Here is a 20,708-nt window from a genome sequence, read left to right on the forward strand (position 1 = left end):
CGGACGCACAGGCCCAGCGGCCATGGCTCACGAGCCCAGCTGCTCCGCGGCATGTGGGGTCCTCCCAGACCGGGGCGCGAACCCGGTTCCCTTGCATCGGCAGGCGGACGCGCAACCACTGCGCCACCAGGGAAGCCCCTTGAAGCAACCACTTTTGAAGAGCTTTTTTTATAGTAACCTGCAAAGAGCAGCCAATCCCACAAGTGAATGTGGTGGGTGGTCCCACAGACACTGTTCATACAGCCATATCACAGTGAAATGCCATTAGTAATTCCCCATTCAATACAGTCTTGCCCCAAAGAAATTCTTTCTGCATCATCAACTCCTGGCAGCAACTTTGCTGTATCTAAGCTGCCATTTCTCACAAATAATGGCCTTTTATCCCACTTGAAACTTGTCACCTGGAACAAATAAGGTCTTTACAAGTCCCCAAAAATGAGAGAATTCTCTCCACGAAGTATATTATTTTTTACTTATTCCCTTACCCTGACATAATAAGAGGGGTTAACGTACCGGAGAGGCTGAATTCACATCACCCCAAAAAATGCAGTGAGGATCTGCTCATATCGGAAGGGAAAAATCTGGTTTGTATAAAAAAGTAAAATCTGACATGCAGAAAAATTATTCTAAAAACTAACAAATAAATTTTATTTATTTATTATAAATAAAATTTGATAAAATTTACTTTATAATCTATAATTACATCAGTAAAATGATTTCATGCCACAGAGACTTACTCAGATATCACATTTCTATGTGGTAAGAAAGTCTCAGGATCTCTCACAAGTCCTGGGTCTGAGGAACTTTCCCTAAATCCCTCAAAATTTGTCTTTGTCTTTGTGGTATAAAGAGGTCAACATTCCCTAAATTGATCAACAGTTTAAAAGAAATTGCAATAAAAAATAACAATAATTATGACACCTTACACTCAGCAATTCCCATATACCAGAGGATGTTCGAGGGCCTCACAGCCAGTAACTCTTTAGTCCTCTCTTTATGAGGAAGTATCTTTGTCATCCCTGTTTTGCAGATGAGGAAACTGAGACACAAAGCTGGTACGAGGTGGAGCCAGAATTCTATGCTAAGCATATTAGGGCCAGAGTCTTCTTAAGCACAATGTTTTAATGTCTCATCAAAATTCTAAAAGGCTTTTCAGAGAAACTCGAATATCTTACTTCATAATTTACACAGAAGTCTAAAGAGCCGAGAACAGCAAGGACTCACTCCACCCGATAACAAGACTAGTTATAAACCATGGTAATTGAACCAGTGGGCTGTTGGTGTGGGGATGGACCAGTGGGTCTCTGGAGCCAACCAGAGGCCAGAAGAGACCTGCACTACGCAGGAAGGAAGAAAGGAAAAGAAACACTCAGTAAATAACGCTGGGACTATTTGTTACCTTATGGAGGTAAGCGAAATTTAATCCCTGTCTCTCACTGTACAAAATCAATTCAAGGTAAATTAAGGACTTAATGAAATGAAAGTCAATACAAACTATTCTGGAAAAAAAATAGGAAATGTGTAGTAGGAACACATTTTTTAAGACAAAAACACCAATCAAAAATTGTAAAATTAATCTAAGAGTACCTATTCATCAAGAAAAACAGCAAAAGTGAAATATAAAGCACAAATGGGAAGATATTTACAGCATCTGCAACCATATTACTAACAAAGAACTAGTATAAAGAATATATAATAAACTACAAAGAGAGAGCGAGGAAGAAGATAAACAAGCCAGTAACAAATGGGCTAAAGGCATTAGTAGGCATTTCACAGAATTAAATTTTTCCTTTTCTTTTTCAAATCACTGAATTCCATTTCTCTACTAGATCATTCCTAACAGCATATGGCTGAGAGGTTATCGCACCCATCTTACCCTCTCATCTCAAATCCTTCCTTGGCTCTGCTTCCCCCCTCAGCCTTCTATTCTCACATCCTAAGCAGGTGTTTTTCCCCACCGCTCCACCAAAAGAGCTCATATAGACGCCACCATGGCCCACATGTCACCGCGGCATGACATGACTATTTGACACTACTGATTATGCCCAGTTTCCCTCTGATCAGAAGCCTCCTGATGCTCCTACTTAGATTCCTTTGAGGATTCCCTCTCGTCTCCTGAATTTTGAAGTGTCTCTGCACTCAGTCTGGGACCTCTTCCCTATTTATACTCACTCCCTTGATGATCACCCATTCTGAAGGTTTTTAATGGTATCTCTAGGCTGGCATCTCCTAATGTCTAGTTCTAGCCCAGACCTCTTATCTGAACTCCAAACGTCCATGCCCAACTGCATCCTCCCATCTGCACGAGGATGTTGAGTTTGCTTCGCAGAGCGGACAGGCCCCTAAGTGAGCCCTGGTCCTTCCCTTCCTGCCCTCCAACCTCTCCTCTCTCCGGCTTCGCCATCACCACAAGCAGCACCTGAAAGCAATCGCCCTTTCTCTGTCACCGCAAATCCCATTCATCAGAAAAACCTGACGCTCAACCGAAACACGACCCCCTTTCACCGCATCCGTATCATCTCTCCTTAGCAGGACTGCAATGCCTGTTTGGTCTGCGAGCTCCACGCGATGGACAGAGAAATCTGGTCAGAACTCTGGTCACAGAATGCCACTCTGCTCCAGCACCTCCCACTCTCTCTCTGTCCTCATCTCCTCCATCTGCAGCCCCGTGCTCACCCTGCTTTCTCCCCACAGAGGCCTCCTTACAGCACTTGAAACACACCTGACGCAACACTGCTGCGGGCCTTTGGAGCTTCCTGTTGGCTTTGCCTGGGAAATTCTTCCCCTGACATCTCCCTGACCCTCTCCCTCACCATCCCCAGGTTTTCACACAAATGTCCCCTCCTCAGCACCCCATCTGAAACTCCGCATCTCCCCTAAAATTACCCTTCGCTGCTTCAGTTTTCCCCTGACACCAATTACCATCTCACCAGCTACACCGTCTATTTATCTTGTTCATGCACAAGAATGAGGCTACCTCAGGACACTGGGTTGCCTGTTTTGTTCGCTCTCTCTAGCTCCAGACCTAGAATCAGTGGGCGCAGCAATTGCACAGATAATTATCTGTTGAATGGAAGAACGAACTACACACACCATCATGGATAAATCTCAAAGCAATAATGTTGAGAAAAAAGCCAGTCCCAGAAGAACACCTCCTTTGTGATTCTAACTACATAAAGTTCAAGAGCATGTACATCTTAGCAAGATATTACTTAGGGCTACAAACATATGTTGACACAGCTACAAAGAAAAACAAGGATTAACTAACATCAAATTCAGGAGTGAGGTGCCCTCTGGGGGAGGGGGTGCGATTGGAGAGCAGCACACAGGGAAATTTTCAAGGACACCCTTCGGCTTCTTAACTTCGGCAAAGGGTTCTGTACACACACATTTTGTTAGTGTAAACAATTTGTAAAAAGACAAGAAAAATCATTTAGAGCACACCAGACCACATCACCTCTTTGGAATCCAATATTCATAACACGGGATTTCAAATATGGTCCCACCACTGATAGAGTGCTCTGTTCTGCTTTCCTGGCCACACTGCAAACTCACTGTGCAGCAAAATCAGTTTACTTATTCTTGCTCCAAAGCCCAACTGGACGGCAAAACTCACCCCAAGAGGCTGAGCACTGACAGGCAAAGGCAAGAAGCAGGTGGCCGTTATCTCTGATCCTGTATCCGCTGACAGCACTCTGTACATGGCAATGATGAAAAAAGAAATCTTCTAATGCATTACACAAACCACGGAATTGGACTTAGTAGCATGGGGGTTTGTGTCAAGAGAGGAGAATGCATTCCCAAAGACTCTGTTAAGAGCGGGTGCCTCCTTTCTGCTGCGCCCCTCCTCTTCTCAAAAGCCAGTTCAGCTCTCCCTCCTGCCTGAGAGCAGCTGCCCTCACCGCCCTCATACACGTGGGTCTTCACGGGCTCCCAGAGCTGAAAACTGCATCATGAGGCAGAGACTTCACTAAATGTTCTTCCTCAGGAAAATTACCTTTGGCTCCACTGACATCTGACACTTTGGCGTGAACACCAAGAAGATTTGAGACAATATGTGAGAAAACATGCAGTTATCTTTAAAACTTTGTTATAACACTGGATAAGAATGCAAATGTTCAACTGTAGCCCTGTGAATAAAACTCAAGGGAATAAACAAATTAGACGATAGACAGATGGATAGATAGCTAGACAGATAGACAGGTAGGTAGGTAGTAGATAGATAGATAAGCAAATAAGTAAATGGAGGAGGGAAGGAATGAGTTTGTTGTGCTTACTAGTTATCCCCAGAAAATATTATATACTAGACACTCAATAAACATCTGTGGAATGAATGAATGAGGTAATGGATGTCAAACAACGGGATAAACTATGGTCCAAAGTATCTAACACCTCGTCAGGTACGCCACACCCGAGTAGGCACCATCAACCCGTTCGGCCTCCACTACGTGCAAAGCTCAGGTAAACGTGTATTTCGCTTCCTTCTCCTGAACGCCAGGCCTTTGGGAAGCCAGCCTGTTCGTGTTCCTGCTACATGGCAGGTGCTCGATGAACAAACTGTTTTACTTAATCACTTATATATTTGGGGAGAGTATCGATAAGAATCCATCCAATTTCATGTATCAGGAGGTTTCCCTTGACCTCTCAGATACCAGAAAATGACCTTCTCCAGGGAAAATCTGGTTGTACCAGGTGAGTCCAGTGTGGTGACACTAAGACCTCTATCTCTGGGTGACAAAGAGCCTTGGGTGGGTCAAAACCTTCCATAGCTTATCTACAGTCCTTTGTCCTCCAGAACCGTGCCATCCCATATGGCAGCCAACAGCTGCATGTGACTATTAAATTCAAATCCATGAAAGTTAAATAAAATTAGTAATTCCACTCCTTAGTCACTCTAACCACATTTCAAGTGCTTGGCAGTCACATCTGCCTAGTGGCTACGAGCCACTAAATGGCCTAATGTTCTAGAACATTTCCATCATCACAGAAAGTTGCTTTTAGACAGGGCTGGGCTGGCAAGTGATCTGATGTTACAGTATCACCTTTGATTGCACCTCAAAGGATACTGAATATAAACCAGCTAGAAATCCTGAAAACTACAGAAAGAGCTAAAATGATTTAATAAGGATTATGGAACTTAAAAAGACATGAATCATAGTTTAGGAAGCAAAAATATAAATGAAGTAACATTTCATGGGGGAAGGGAACGAGTAAATCCTCTACTTAAAGATGAAGCAACACATTCTACGTATAAACGGACACAAGTGACACTCTTTAGATCTATATAATACTGAATTGAAAGCAAATGCGTTGGTCAAGATATAAACTAATCCATTTACAAACTAATTGGATTGTTAGGTGCACATTACTATCAGTAGCCTGAGGTAGCACTTCCAACTAATGGTAGTAATTGCTTTTAAATAACCTTAAGATGAGTACAGTCATCTCAATGCTCTATTTAACTCCCTTTTCTAGTGTAGAAATTATGCTATAGATCAGCCTAATGGGAACACACACCTGATATGCATACAAAGGACAACCGAAGAGTCAAGAAGCAAAATGTTTAAAAAACAATGCTTTGTAGAATGAATTAAGACAAACAAGAACCTGCACTACCACTACAGCAGAGCCAGAAATCTGCACCCTTCACATGCGCGGTTCTGCACTTGTGAGCTTTGTGACCTGGAATTTGCCACTAAGCCTCACCGCATTTCAAATTTCCATCTGCAAAGTGACAGGGGTTGTGCGACTGTTTGGCATTTCTTTTCGTTCCTGGAGGTGGTGAATCAATGACCATGGCAGTGACAGAGACGGGAAGGAAGAGTGGCCAAGTCCTTCTCATCATCAAGCCAGCTCCTCCCATGCTGAGCCCAGGTGGAAGCACCGACATCTTCCCAGTCACCTCGGACCCAGGCTCCATCTTTCTGCTGACCCTGCCACTATCCTGTCCTCCTTGTTGCAACACCACGTACAACACACACACACACGCGCGCGCGCGCGCGCACACACACACCATGCACACATTGCAACACCACGTACAACACACACACACACACACACACACACACACACACACACACACACACACACACACCATGCACACATTAGCTGACGGGTGAGTTCAAGAGCAAACCAAGAGGGCTGATGGGTCGTGAGCGTTCGTCGCTGCCTTCGCCGCTAACGTTCTGGTATGAGTCGCTCAAACCATGGTGAAATCTTGCTCGGCCATTGGATGTGCTTCTCGCTGTTTACCAAATTCCAAGTTAAAAGGACTGACATTTCACGTACTCCCCACAGATGAAAAGGTCAAAAGAAAATGGGTATTAGCAAGAAAAGACTCGATGTGAATGCTGCAGGCATTTGGGAGCCTAAAAAAGGAGATGTGTTGTGTTCAAGGCACTTTCAGAAGACAGATTTTGACAGAAGCGCTCCAAATGTTAAACCGAAGTCATACCTTCTAATTCCCCATCTCACTTACCGGGGAAAAGAGAAAAGCTTCACTGTAGGAAAAACTTCACCCTCAAGCTCTTCCAGTCACAAACCACAGTCACCACCTTGTTGGTGCTTCCTCGTGTATGGAAGAATTCCAGTCCCAGTTCATTTTTGAGCACAGCTACAGTGTAATGGACAGTCCAAAGAAACTCAAGCATAAATAAGATCAAGTGATCGGCGAGCTAGAGGATACCAAGAAAAGTCTGCGGAATGTTTCAGACGGAGAAAAACGTTTCCAAAAATCATTGAGGAAGACAATCGGAATTAAAGGATGAATGTCTCATCTGCCAAGAAACAGCAAACAGACCGGAAGTTTTCTGTTGGGAGTGAGGTCAGGAGAGCATGAACTATATTTCATGAAATAATTTCATGTTATGTTCTACCTAAAATTGATATTGGTACAGCTTTTCAGAAAATGATTACCATCATGAAATAATATCTGTCAAAAAAAAAGAGCAAACCAAGATATTAATTAAAACAGAGAGCATTTATTCAGCGGTTGCCGTGTGCTAAGCACTGTACTAAACACTTTCATAATTTAACTCACTTAATCCTTACCACCCACATCCCTAGGAAGGAGGTGTTTTTATCCCCATTTTATACACAAGGAAATTAAGGCACAGAAAGGTCGGTCAAAGGTCATACAGTTTGTATGTCTTGGAGCTAGAATTGCAACCCAGGCCATGTAGTTTGCAAGCCTGTGCCATTAATTTCTAGAATATTCTACAGCTCTGTGAAGAAAGTTATCAACCAAGTGGCAATACATACATATTTTACTATACTGCATATACAAGAGATCATGTCAATCAAAATCTATGGTTGATTACCCGCAAAAAATGGTTGTAGTCAATTTTCCCGTCCCTCTGTGCTCGGCCTTTGCGACGTGGCTACAGCTCCGCACGTGAAGAAGTGTCTTCTCTCACCTCCTTGAATCTGGGCTTGGCCATGTGACTTGCTTTAACCGACGGGATATTTACAAACATGATGCAAGCAAGGGCCTGAAAAGTGCTTGTGGACTGGAACATGCTGGAGACATGGGATGACTGCCAGTGGACAAGCTAGGCTATTAGCCCCCTGGGAGCTAAGAAACACAAACAGAGGCCCAGCCAACCCAGCCATCCCAACAGAAGCCCTTTAAATGGGTGGTTTGAGAATGATCCACAATGTTCTCTTCCTTTGCCTTCTAGTGCCTGGTCTTTTCGTTAATTTGTTCACCAAGGCATGGTTGAACCCTCCCTATATGCCTGACATTGTTTTGTGTGCAGGACTCTGTACGTATAGTGTAACGAGCAGAAATGTGTCTCCCAAAAAGGTATGTTCAAGGTCTAATCCCCAGTACCTATGAATGTGAACTTACTTGAAAACAGATATAACCAACGTTCCAGAGATGCAGAGACAGACACACCAGGAGAATATCATGTGATGACAGAAGCAGAGAATGGAGTGATGCAGCCATAAACCGGGGGTTGTTGGCAGCCACCAGGAGCTGGGATTGAGGGCCGGAACAGACCCCCCTCAGAGCGTCCAGAAGGAAGTAACCCTGCCAACACCTCAATTTCAGACTTCTGGCCACCAGAACTCTGGAACTATCAATATCTTTTGTTTTAAGGCACTCAGTTTGTGGTACTTTGTCACAGCAGCCTAGGAAACTAATGCATATATATATATATATATATATATATATATATATATATATATATATATATATATTCTGGGAAACACAGAAAAAGAACCTGGGGAAGAAAGAAAGATCACAAAATAAGAAACTGAACCTGAGATACAGATTGTAGGAGGTGCAGTAACTTCTGGCGTAAACCTGAAAGAATCCCTTTGCTTACATCTATTCTTCTCTGGGGGCAACTATGGCCCTGCAGTCAGCTGCTTGCTTGGCTGAGGACTAGGAGAGCCACCCTGGTCACCTTGGGAGAGCGAGGTGCTAACCCAGCTCCTAGGGGAGCCTTTACATCCCAAGCGGGCTTGTCTTTCTTCCAGCCAAGACATGCCTGGCAGAAATTCAGGAGGAACAGGCTTCTTCAGAAGGCCTGGTCAAGACACTCTCCTACTCTAGCAGGTGACGTTAAGGCAGACATCTGATCTGTAGCTCTTCACCTGGCCTGCGCCCAAACATGTATCCTAGTTAATAAATCACTGCCAAAGAACGCCAATGCGCTTGTGACACTCCTCAGAGCAGGGGGGTCTAGACTACACGGGGCTGCCCGAAGGGAGTACTGGGGTGAAGGGTGGGGGGACAGAACATGTGGGAGAGAGAAGGGACAGAGAAAGGTGAGGAGAAAGGGGTGGTCAGGAGAAATCACAACAGCTCCTTCCTAGCCCAGATCTTTGTCTCTGCCCCGTCCCACCTCCGGGGTGTTGAGTCCTTCTGGAACAAGAACTAATCGCCCAGGTGGAGCCCGGGTTCAGTTCCACACTCCTCAGCCTTTCAAACGGTTTCTTATTCTAATTCCATCCTGAGTGTCCCATCTCACCTCCCACCACTCCCCAGAACCCCAACAATCAAGACCCCTCACTATCCCCTAATTCTTCCAACATCATGGCAGCCTTGTAGCCAACTCTACTCTGGGTGCTTCACGGTACTTTGGAGTCTCTCTGCGTTGGCTTACATCTTTTTGAAGCCTGAAGAAAATAACCAACTGAACAACCTCTAAGGTGTGTGTGTGTGTCTCCCCTATGCCCTTCCAATCACTGATAAATACCCATGATATTGAGAAAAGCCTGCTGGCTCACCTGTCTCATCCTCTTCCTCTTCTAGTCGGGGGACTCAAGGGAGTGTTCTTAAAGATTAACACTCAGGTCAACAGGCAGTTGTGCTGCTAAGACCCTCCGGTGCTGCCTTCAGCACAGATCTGGTCCAGTTCTCGGACTGCTGGCCTGGCCGTGGGCCTGGTGGACCCCACAGCCCTTGCTATACGAACGGGAGAACCAGCTAAGTCCGACACAAATACGAGCGGTCAAAGTCTGCCTATGACCACTTCCCCCTCTCTGAGGTGCTCCCTGGCGGCAGTCAATGCACAGCACGAGGCGGTGCCTATGCTTTCAGCACCGTCTTCCCCCCCTCCCCCCTCCGTCTCAGCATCGCCGTCCCAGACCGAGGTCCAGCCGTCACCCTCCAGGCCCCAAAGGAGGGAGGTGGTGAGAGGCAGAGCTCACCTCTCCGATCCCCACTGAGAATCAGGCACTGCGTCTGATCCTTTCACACCCACTGATTCCACTGGTCCTTGCCTCAATGCTGCTCCAAGTATTACAAGATTATTCCCATCTTCTAAGATAAGGAAACTGAGGCTGAGAGAGGCACTGTAACCTGCACAAAAATCCATGGATCATACAGAGCAGAATTCGGATTTGCTTCCCAGCCAGGCTTGCCCCAGAGACGTTGCTCTTTCAACCGGACCATAGAGGCCTCAGCTGCAGGCCATTCACAGAGGGAAAAGTCGCCACTTACAGACACTCAAAGCCAGTCAGCAGTGTCACTGTTTTGCCATAGTCAGGCAGGCAAGAGCCAGAAAAATCACTGCAGCTACGGCATTCTGCCGCAGAGAGTCTCTGTGACCCCCTCCGTCCCCACTGGCCGATGTCCTGCCTGGCTGTCCTCTGTTCCTGGAGCTGCATGAGACTCCCACGCAGGGTCTCTGGGGAACAGCACACCAACTGTACCTATGACAGCACCCAGCCCTCCTGCATCTCCACCTGCTGTGCCTGACCCCCACACTGACCTTCCTATCCACCCCTTCATCCTCCCAGCTGGTGCTCCGGCTTAATTAGAACAGGGTTCCCCAGGACACCTTGCTGGGAGCCAAACTTAATCACACAACCCCAGGGAGCGTGTGTGCAGAGAGAGAGGGAGAGAGAGACAGAAAGACAGACAGGCAGCTAGACTGGGGAGCTTTGGGCTGGGCTTCAAAATGGATGGAAGGACTTCTCTACAATCTGAGCTTCCTGGACCACAGCGTGGTACTCAGCTCGTCTCCCTTCCCTGCTACAAGGCAGGAATCAGTGCTGAATTTCCACCTCCCTGGCTTCAATGCCTCCATCTCATCTGTAACCTGCCAACTCCTATGGAACAAGCTGGTCTGGTACCTGAATCGCGTGGAACCTGGATGGGGGCTTGAAAATTGTTAGTGAGTGACTCCAAATCAAGTCTGAGGCCTTGTCCCTGCTCTTTCCGGGTAGTGGGCTTTATCATCCATTACTCTATGCGACTTTGCTAAACCCAAGCACAGCTCCGGGATGCTCCAAGCCCACCAGCTTGGTCCCGCCATTATTTTCCTATTTGCCGTTGTAACCAATCACCACATACCTCGTGGCTTTAAATAACACAGATGTATTATCTCACCGTCCTAGAGGTCAGAAGACCACGCGGGTGGGCAGAGACGGTCCTCCCAAGGCTGTGAAGGAGGATCGCTTCCTTGTCTTTGCCCGCAGTCCTTGGCTTGTGGCCCCTTCTTCCATCTCCTCGCTCTGTCTCTCTCTCCCCCCGTCCCCTGCCCTCCTGCTCTCCTCTTGGAAGGGCCCCCGTGACTACATTGGACTTACCTAGATAATCTCCCCACTCAAGCTCCCTAACTCAATCCCATCTGCAAAGTCATGACTGTCACGTAAGGTAGCATCCTCACAGGTTCCAGGATTAGGACATGGGCATTCTGGGGGCCTACATGTGCACCCACGTGTGCCATGACCCACACAGGGCCCTGTGGACTCAAAGGCCAGGAGCTGTATCTTCAAAAGTTTTGAACCTCACAGGGCCTTGTCCTTGACGGCCGTTTTTATTTTTAAGTGATGTTTTTAAAATTAATTAATTAATTAATTTTACATTTTGGCCGCGTTGGGTCTTGGTTGCCGCGCGCGGGCTTTCTCTAGTTGCGGAAAGAGGGGACTACTCTTTGTTGCCGTGAGTGGGCTTCTCATTGCGGTGGCTCCTCTTGTGGAGCACGGGCTCCAGGCTCACAGGCTTCAGTAGTTGTGGCACATGGGCTCCAGAGCACAGGCTCAGTAGTTGTGGCGCACGGGCTTGGTTGCTCCGTGGCATGTGGGATCCTCCCAGACCAGGGCTCGAACCCACGTCCCCCGCATTGGCAGGTGGATTCTTAACCACTGAGCCGCCAGGGAAGCCCCTTGATGGCCGTTTGACGTACAGTTTTTGGATAAATGAATGGAGAGTATGTGGACTGAATTGTGTCCCTTCAAAATACAAGTATTGAAATCATAACCCCCATTAGCTCAGAATGTGACCTCATTTAAAGATAGGGTTTTACAGAAGTCATCAAGGTAAAATGAGGTCATTGTGAGTGGGCTCTAATCCGATCTGACTCTGTCCTTATGAAGAGGGGAGACCTGGGCACAGACACACAGGGGGAGGCCATGTGAACAGGAAGACGGCCGTCTGCAAGGCAGGAGGCATGGAACTCAGTCTTCTCCCACAGGCCTCTAAGGAATCCAGCACCTTGAAAGTCTACTGTTAAGTCCCCGCAGCTTGTGGCACTTGTTACAACAGCCCTAGCAAATGAGTGCAGATAATAAAGCTCCTAATTAGAGAGCGCTCTGGTACATTGAAAGTAAGATTTAAAAAAAAAGAATTTGTCACAGGGTTCGGTGCCACCAGAAATATTTCACACTGTTAGTTTGGGGGCGGGGGGAGGGGGCTTAGAGCATCATTTCCTAATCAGTGTTGTTGCCATCTCTGGGTGCATGGAGACCAAAGCAAAGATGGCCGGGCACCTGCCCCTCTCCCAGTGAGGCGTTCTGGCACCAGCAGAGGATGCTGCCCCTCGGACCCCCGGGCTCCGCCCTGCACAGAGCAAGGCCAGACTGGAGGCAAACTCCTAAAGAGCTGCGAGGCCCCTCTGGTCCCTGGTCGGCCCTCCTGGTCCTCCTGTGTGGTCTCCACCGCATCTCGTGTCCGCCGTCGGGTGTAACGCTCCCCCCACGCCCAGGGCTCTGTGTGCGTCATCCACGCCTTTATTAGGGATTGCTGGTTCTCCAGGGTGTCTGTGGCCACCAGTGACATCTCCAGCTAAGAACAACAGCCAGAAGAGCGTCCCCTGAGGAAGAATTTTGGGGCTCTGGACAGCGGTGGGGTGAAGAATCTGGGCGAGGCTGACCAAGTCATTGCAGGTAGGGTATGGCCCCCTCACAAGACCATCTTTGACATCGTGTAAAATGTTCAGGGAGGGATTTTCTCCAGAAGAAATTAGCTCAGGGTCATCTTATTAGAAATAGGTTAAGTATTTGCTGGAGGCCACCAATAAGATGGGCGGCGATTTGGTGTCCACGACCAAAGATGACCCTCTCCCACCGCGCGGCCAGTGTGTTTATTAAAGCCAGTGAAGGGTCTTGATCTCTGGACGCCCCCTTCACTGTGCATCTTACCCACCAACGGTGGGGAATTACTTACCCATCAACTGGGGGGAAAATAATTAGCTTCCCTCCACCCCGGGCTAATCACGGAGAGCATCATTTAGGCAACGCCGTGCATGCATGTGCAGCCCACCTCCACCCTGCCTTCCCAGACCGGCCTGGAGGCAGACAGCAAGTGCATTCCGGCGACAGCTGGAAAGCCAGCCTCTGGGAATGGAACATTTTAGCACTGCATAAATTTCTAACAAGGTTTCAAATTGCCGCCGTTTCCCTCCCCTCAGCTCTGTCAACTAGTGAAAGGGAGGGGGAAAAAAGACTAATTAAATCTACACTGGGAAAGTGCTACTGGTAAGATTGCTACTTATTAAAAATAATGAACTGTTAGGACCAATTTGCAAAGTAGGTGAAATTCTCCCCATTTCCCCTATATATAAAAACACATCCTTCTGACTGTATACGTATGGGGTATATATGGATATATATCAGAACAGAATATGATATGTGACATTCTTAAACCTAACGGAAGGTGACACATAATAAAGCAAAACATTGAGAGACTAGGTAACAATACGCGATATGAACACGGAGGCTTGATATCACGTACAAAGTAGGTCATTTCAAATTCTTTTGCCACATGATCGTTATCGCAAGAAAAATTATTGCCGGGGATGCAGCAAATGGAGAGAAACACAGCCTTGAAAACCTTCCTGAAATGACAATTTCCAAGTTTTGATCACCACCACTAATTTTTTAAAATAACAGCAGCAATAAAGCTCTCTTCATTCCTTCACTCTCTGTTTTAAAAGGAAAGATAGTCAACTGGAGATATGCAAGACTGAGGGGCAGGGAGAGGACTGGAGAGGGAGAGAGAAAGGAAAATAACTCACAAAGTATTTCACTGTCAACTAAAACACATGTAAGCAGCTTGGTGGGAGGGGTGAGTTCAGAAAAATAAAAGATACAACTTTAAAGAATTTTACCCTGAGGAAAGCAACGTACCCTCTTGTTTCTATGAGCACAAGTTAAGTAACTGCAGCTGTCTTCAGCCTGTAGGTGTATCTCACACAGCAACTATACAGGCTGCTATGCAGGGGACGGTATTGGACACGTGACTAGAATAGGGCAAAAACTAGGGCGCTGACAATCCTGTCGGTAACTCGGGGTCCAAATCCCTCTGAGCCAAGCGCACAGCCAAGCACAAAGCAGGTACTGCTGGACCGGGGTCATCAGTACTGCCTGCCCCTGCCGGCGGCATGTCTGACACCCCCTGAACAGCGCTGATCTATTTCACCTGATGCCTGCTTTCTTTTTCAGCCTGAGAAGGCTGACCTTTAGGGCGATGTATATAAACAAACTTCCGCAGCTAGGATGGGAGGAAAATGCAAAGAAGAACATGCGCCCTATTTACGTTTGGGAAAATAAACAGTCCTTTCAAGTATCGGCCCAGCTGATATTCAGAACGGTGACCTCAGGATTGGAAATCTCACAATGGCTCCCGACTGAATTTCAGATGCAAATGATCACTTGGTATTAATTTCAGCCTTGCTAATATTTGGTCCCGAGCATCACAGCTAATTGGCAGGATGAACTGCCAGTTCCGCTGACGGCGGCCCCGTGTGACACTTGGGATCTTCTGAGTGGTAGAACCCACAGTCACTTGATAGTGTTGGTTTGCCAATTATGAACCTTGGTATCTCGCTGGCCACTCTCTCCCTTCCCTTCCCCTCCCCTTCCCCCTCTCCCTCTCTCCTTCTCTCTCTGTGTGTGTGTGTGTGTGTGTGTGTGTGTGTGTGTGTGTGTTTCTACATATGCAGAGGTTTGGTGACAGGGACAAAAAGAAAAAAAAAATTGAGAATAATAAAGAGTGTGATTAAGTGGAAAAGTACTCATAAAACACTCCAGTGTTGACTAATAATGCCAAGCAATGTAAAAGTGATTCTAGGAATTCATCCAGGCTTTTAACACATAGGCTGCGACTTCACTAAAGAAAACAAGGTCACCCCGGGCCACCCTGCACCCAGATTACAGCTCGGGGCCACCGAAGGGGACGCACCCATCTGCCCCCTTACTTTACAGTGACACCCCCTGCGGGGCCAGCAATGTGATCATTCTGAGCACAGCACCACAACATACATTCTCCCTGTATTTTTATCCAAACGTCCAAGTGATTTTATGGGCATCGTCTGATCTACTGCTTGCCACAATTACAGCCATCTTGTCTTCCACCAACAGAAATGATTATTCTCTATCTCGCCCAGCAATTCCTACCGGGCATAAGCAGTAAGGACAAGACTAGTGACCAGCCAGCATCTTGGGCTTCATGAATGAACCCGACCTGAGTTTATTCTCATCAAACACAATTTCCATCTCCAGGTGTTTACAAGGTTCATCCAACATCACATGAAGGTCTTTTCCTGGTAAATTTAGAAACCATCTGCTGCTGGAAGCACTGATGCACTTTGCTCACCAGATCTGGAAGCGTTTCAAGGTAAAAACAGGCTTCCCAAGGAACGTGTTGATTGTAATCAGAGAGAAGCCAGCAGTTACCAGGAACTGAAGTTGAGTGCTGAACCGTGGGCACGACCTGGAGGTATGGAGGAGCTTACGGAGAATGAGAACAACTGCTTTTTCTTTGGAAAGAGAGGTGGAGGTCTATGTGGGATACAGCTGCAATTATCTGAAAGGGGACACTATCGGAGGGGCTGACATTAAACATGGCAGTTAAAGGTCTCCTTCAATGTCAAGGTGAAGCGTTTGGGGGCTGCAAAAGTCGACCCATCTCTAGAGGGTGGTTGGGGGATATTTGCTCACATTAACTCCCTGGAGTCTCCACCTTAGAAGCTCGGGGGTCCTGCCCCTGCCCTCTTCAATCTCCTCTAAGGCTCTGAGTGGCCATGAGCAGAGCCAGATGCCCTCCCCTGACCTGCAACATTCCAGAACAAAGAGTGACATTTACATCCCTCTGATAAACTCCTTGCTCTCCCATAAATATTCTGAATGGTTTGAACTTTTGGAGCAGAACCTTCTAGAAAAGATGCTGTGGCATCTTAAATGCTCAAACTCCATTTTTCTTTGGGGAAATGTGAGCACCCTGCCCAGAGCCTCACAGGTGACCTCAGCTATGAAAACTGGCCCAGTGTGCTGCCTCCGTGGGGGAGAAGAAAGAGACCCCGAGTCCTAGGCCGGCCCCCTTCCTTCACCCCTGGAGAGGTGGTCTTGCAGCTTTGTCCGGGCATCTTGTGTTTAGCCGCACAGAACCCTGAGCTCTTCCCCAAGTCAAACCAAGAAACACCCTCTAAATTATACCCATTACCTTCCTAGAAATAATAGTGAATTGTTACATAACTGGTCTTTGTTATCACAAAACAAACCACTTCCCTCCAGTTTTTCAGTTTCTTCTCATATTTACTGAAATATGAAAACCAAAGTCAGCATTAGTTTCCCATCCCTTTTCACCATCTCTTTCCTCTATTGGCAGGTTAGGGTCACAGTGTCAAGGCAGCATGCTGGGACTCACAGCTCCAGCCCTAGGAGATCGAAAATTCATGCATAAGTACCTCCTCCAAGACTGGGACCCTGGGATACAGGGATGGTCTTGCACCAACTTCAAAATTTGCCCACAAGAACTCGTTATGTGAGTTTTCTCCATGAAATCATAGCGAGATATTCTCAGTCACTGGTGTGGCCAGTTCAGGGCTGGAAGCCCTCTGCATCTTCTCAGCACAGTTGGGGCTGCAGGAGAAGAAATAATAGCTAACACTCAGCACCTGCAGCTGGCCACATGCTGCTCTAAACCTTCTGTGAGCACAAACTCACTTAATTCTCACAGCAGCCCTACAGGAGAGAGATGTTATTATCAACCCCACTTTCCAGATGAGAAAACTGAGGCACAGAACGGTTAGGTAAGCTGCCCGAGCCATACAGCTGATAAGAAGAGGAACAGAGCTTCAAACCCTGAAATGTGGACAACCTAATTAGGAAACCTTTTTCACACTTACTAAGAAGCAGGTAAAGCATGATCAACATGTTGGGGGCATAATTTCAGTGTAAAAAATAAAAGAAGAGGGATTCCCTGGTGGCGCAGTGGTTGAGAGTCCGCCTGCCGATGCGGGGGACGCGGGTTCGTGCCCCGGTCCGGGAAGATCCCACATGCCACGGAGCGGCTGGGCCCGTGAGCCGTGGCCGCTGAGCCTGCGCGTCCGGAGCCTGTGCTCCGCAACGGGAGAGGCCACAGCAGTGAGAGGCCCGCGTGCCGCAAAACAAAAAAATAATAAAATAAATAAAAATTTAAAAAATAAATAAAATAAAAGAAGAGGTAAAAAGTTGCCAAGTTGAGGAGCATACGAGGACCTGGGCAGTCTTTTCTTTTGGAAACCCCTAGAAAGATCTAGGAAAAAAATTTTTTAAAAGCAGCCTTTGAAGGGAAGGGAATGGAATAAATATAAGGCTGCATGGGGAGGGGCGTGGGTGTCACTCCCGGGCTCGGGGCGGCAGTCTCCCGGGTAAACAGGGTGGGCAGGTCGGCGGATAGAGACGCTTAGGACTGATGTAGTAGGAAACGGCTGGCGAGGTGTGCGGAGTACAGAAGCGACAGAGGGGCTGCATCAGGAAAGGAGCCTTCATCAGCACGAGAACCACGTGGCTCTTTTTTCCAGGCGCCCTTTGAGCAGGTGCTGGACTGCGTGTCCTTCAAGGACCTCACTGCTCGCTCAGCTGCTGTCAGGACGCTGTTATGAACTGAGATGGGGGAGGGGGGGGTAGTACCGGGAGTGGAAAGAAGTGAGGTCATCTCAAAGAACAGAGTGCCTTTTGCAATTTTTCTGAAAGCTGGAGTTCTGAAAGCAGAACTCCTTGAAGGTGTGCACCCTGCTGCTCCCTAGGACCGCGAACAAGTTACCTCTCGGCATCAAAACTAGGTGAGAGAGGGGACCTCCCTGACCCACTTTCTGCCAGGCGCACCTCTACCCACGGTTGACGGAAGCTACACCAGCACTTGCTCAGTTTGCCATCTCTGTCCCTCAGTGCCTGGTTCATTCCCATCTAAACTGCGCCTCTAAGTAAATCAGGCACAAGCGAAGAAAGTAGGAAGGTATAACGGAGAACCCTGAACACCACATTTTTATTCTCAATTACCTTGGGTAACACTCTGCAAACAATTTGTTTGATTTGTGATGCTATTGTTTCTGCCTCAAAAACTGTTTTTGATTTGGAAAGGCATTCCAAGTAGGTACACCGGAGAATGCAACCTAAAATAGCCAGGTGATTTAATTTTACATGCATGTTTTATTTCCAGGGAAAATGAATATGTTGCATACAATGGAGAGAAAAAAAAATTGGAGACTGGAGTTTATGATGTCATCTTTATGTGAACATTCTTTATTATTTCATAAAATGTAACCATGTTAATGGGAAAGAGGCCATGAAAAATATTCATTTTTGCTACACGTGCTGGTAACCACAAAAGAAGAGGTATAGGAACTGATACAGAATTTTCGTTAATAAGGATTGCTACTCTGTCCTGTTGTGTCAACACAAATTCCGTTCCTCATTTTTGTTATTAAACGTTTTGTGAGTAATGGATGCAAAAAGCAATTCAGTGGTCATCACCTATCTCTTTCCTCTCCGTTAAAGGTATTTCAGACCTGCAACCTGTACCATCAGCTGGTCCCGGTTCTGTATGGAGCTCAGTCAGTTACAGGAACTGCCTCAGTCCTCCCTCAGCAGGAGCCCCGCCCCTCTCCGATGGCCTCTCCAGCCAAATTCCCTGCATCTCTCTGGATCATGTGACTCCCCTCCCCAACCGCAGAGAGCTGGAAGAATGGCGAGCATCTGATGTGCCGGGCAGCACGGTGCCATTTGTGGGTGTCTCTGGTCAAGCAAAGCGGTTGCCACTCAGCACGTATCAGGACCTATAACAAATTCCACAGCCTCACCGGATGTGGACTGAGAAACAATTACTCGCATAGCAGAAGCTGTGATGCCCCAGCACTGGGCCCCTTTTCCAAGCTGGGGCACCCACATCTCCTAGCTGCTATGAGGCTCAGCAGCTCCCGCCTCTCAGCTACCTCACCCCCACCCCCCGCCCCCGAGAATTATCTGCCAGACAAGAACCAGCTGACCCCACTTCTCCCTGACAGCGCAGTCAGTAACTGGCTGAGCCAGGGTTCAGACGGGTGACCCCCGCCACAGGTGCCACGAGTCCTGCAGGAGGACGCTGTGCCCCAGAGCTCTCCTGTGAGGTCAGGCGGAGTGCAGCCTCCCGCTGAAAGCATCCCTGACTCCCCTGGCTTCTCCCACAGCCCTTCTTCAACCAGCCCTGCCAGCGCTTGCACAAGAATCCCCTTCTCAGGTTCTGCTTCTAGAACCAGCGGTAGTAGGTTCCTGGGGGTGCCCTGACAAACGGCCACAAACTGGGGGAGGCTTAAGGCACCAGGAATTCACTCTCTCGCAGTCTGGAATTAGGGTGGAGGCAGCGTTGGTGCTTCTGGAGGCTCTGGGGAGGCAACCATCCCATGCCTCTGCTGACTCCTGGTACCTGCCGGCAACCCTTGGAATCCCTTGGTTTGTGGAGGCGTCCTTCCGACACCTGCCTCCATCTTCACACGACTTCCTCTCTCTGGGTCTCTAAGGTCCAATTCTCCCTCTACTTTCTCTCATAAGGACACCAGTTATCCAGATTTCCTGGATCTGGAGACCCTATTTTCAAATAAGGGCACATATCCTCAGGTTCCAGGCGAACACGGATTTTGGGGACACTTCAACCCACTACACCAAAACTAAGGCAACTGAGCAAAGTACCCACAAGCCAAGGTTAGCAAGAGAAGGCACGGGTCCCCCCACCGTCACTCTGACCCCATGGAAAGTCGTGCTGGGCTCGGGGTCTACCATGAACATGCAGTGTGGCTGTGAATTCCAGGGAGGTCCCCTCCACCCTGCCGCTCTCCCTTCTAATAAGGCAAGTGTAAGAGCAACCCTGCACACAAGGGAAGAATCAGGCTACTGGGGCCCCAGGGTGGGCCTGTTGGATGCAGCTGTTTGCCAGCTGTTTGGGGCTTGGGGACCCACTGGAAGCTGGATTCAGGTGCAACCCCAGCGGGAAGGAAGCCACTGGTCCCTCAGGAGGCTGAAATTGGGGTGAGCTCCTCCCTCCCCCTACACACACCGGGGGAAGTGCCAGCGGAGACTCTGTCCAACAGGCAGGAGAGAGCTCCCAGAGCGCCTTCAGACAGTTGTGCTTTTTACACCATACCCTACGAGGACGTCAGCCTGGGACTTGGTGACTGACTGTGAGAGCTCTGCCACGAGACTATTCTTTGCCTCTCAGATTCTAATACAAAATGCAGAGTCAAAGAGGATCAGAGCGCTAAAGAGAAAGAACAGGCATACTTCTTAATGGCGGTGAAGCCGCAGGCGCGTAGGTTAAAGCAGCTACGCCCAGAATCCGTGAGGGAAGGGAACGGCGGGAACCAGAGTGGAGGCCCACGAATGGCACAGGAGGGGTCAGTGAGACGACATGGGCTCCAGAGCCGCCAGGGAGCCTCAGTCACCTTCCGGTTCTAGTTTCCAGAAGGTCCACCTGCGTAACAGTTCCCTTTCTTCCTTGATATCTGGTCACGTAGCTGAGGATCCTAGCATTCTCATTACAAATGGAGATTTTACAATAAACTCTCATTACTTGCAGTGACATGAGTCAGTCTTTTTTTAGTGCATTACAACGAGCCAACAGAATATCCCATAAAGTTAGGAGGATAAAGCTAGTCCAGTATGTGACACTACGTTAAAAACCTTACCCATAGAGCACCTTTCCGTTGAAAGCCACAACAGTCATTACTTTGCCTTACTTG

The 20,708-nt window shown here is 47.8% G+C and overlaps 1 protein-coding gene and 1 pseudogene across 1 annotated transcript in view; one reads left to right on the forward strand and one right to left on the reverse strand.

The window, feature by feature from the left end:
* Positions 1-20,708, reverse strand: part of DSCAM (DS cell adhesion molecule) — a 759,593-nt gene that overhangs the window by 661,059 nt on the left and 77,826 nt on the right. The gene's annotated exons all lie outside the window — the stretch shown is intronic.
* Positions 6,207-6,852, forward strand: LOC102988775 (THAP domain-containing protein 6-like; annotated as a pseudogene).

This window comes from Physeter macrocephalus, chromosome 8, assembly GCF_002837175.3.
Source record: "Physeter macrocephalus isolate SW-GA chromosome 8, ASM283717v5, whole genome shotgun sequence".
Lineage (NCBI taxonomy): Eukaryota > Metazoa > Chordata > Mammalia > Artiodactyla > Physeteridae > Physeter > Physeter macrocephalus.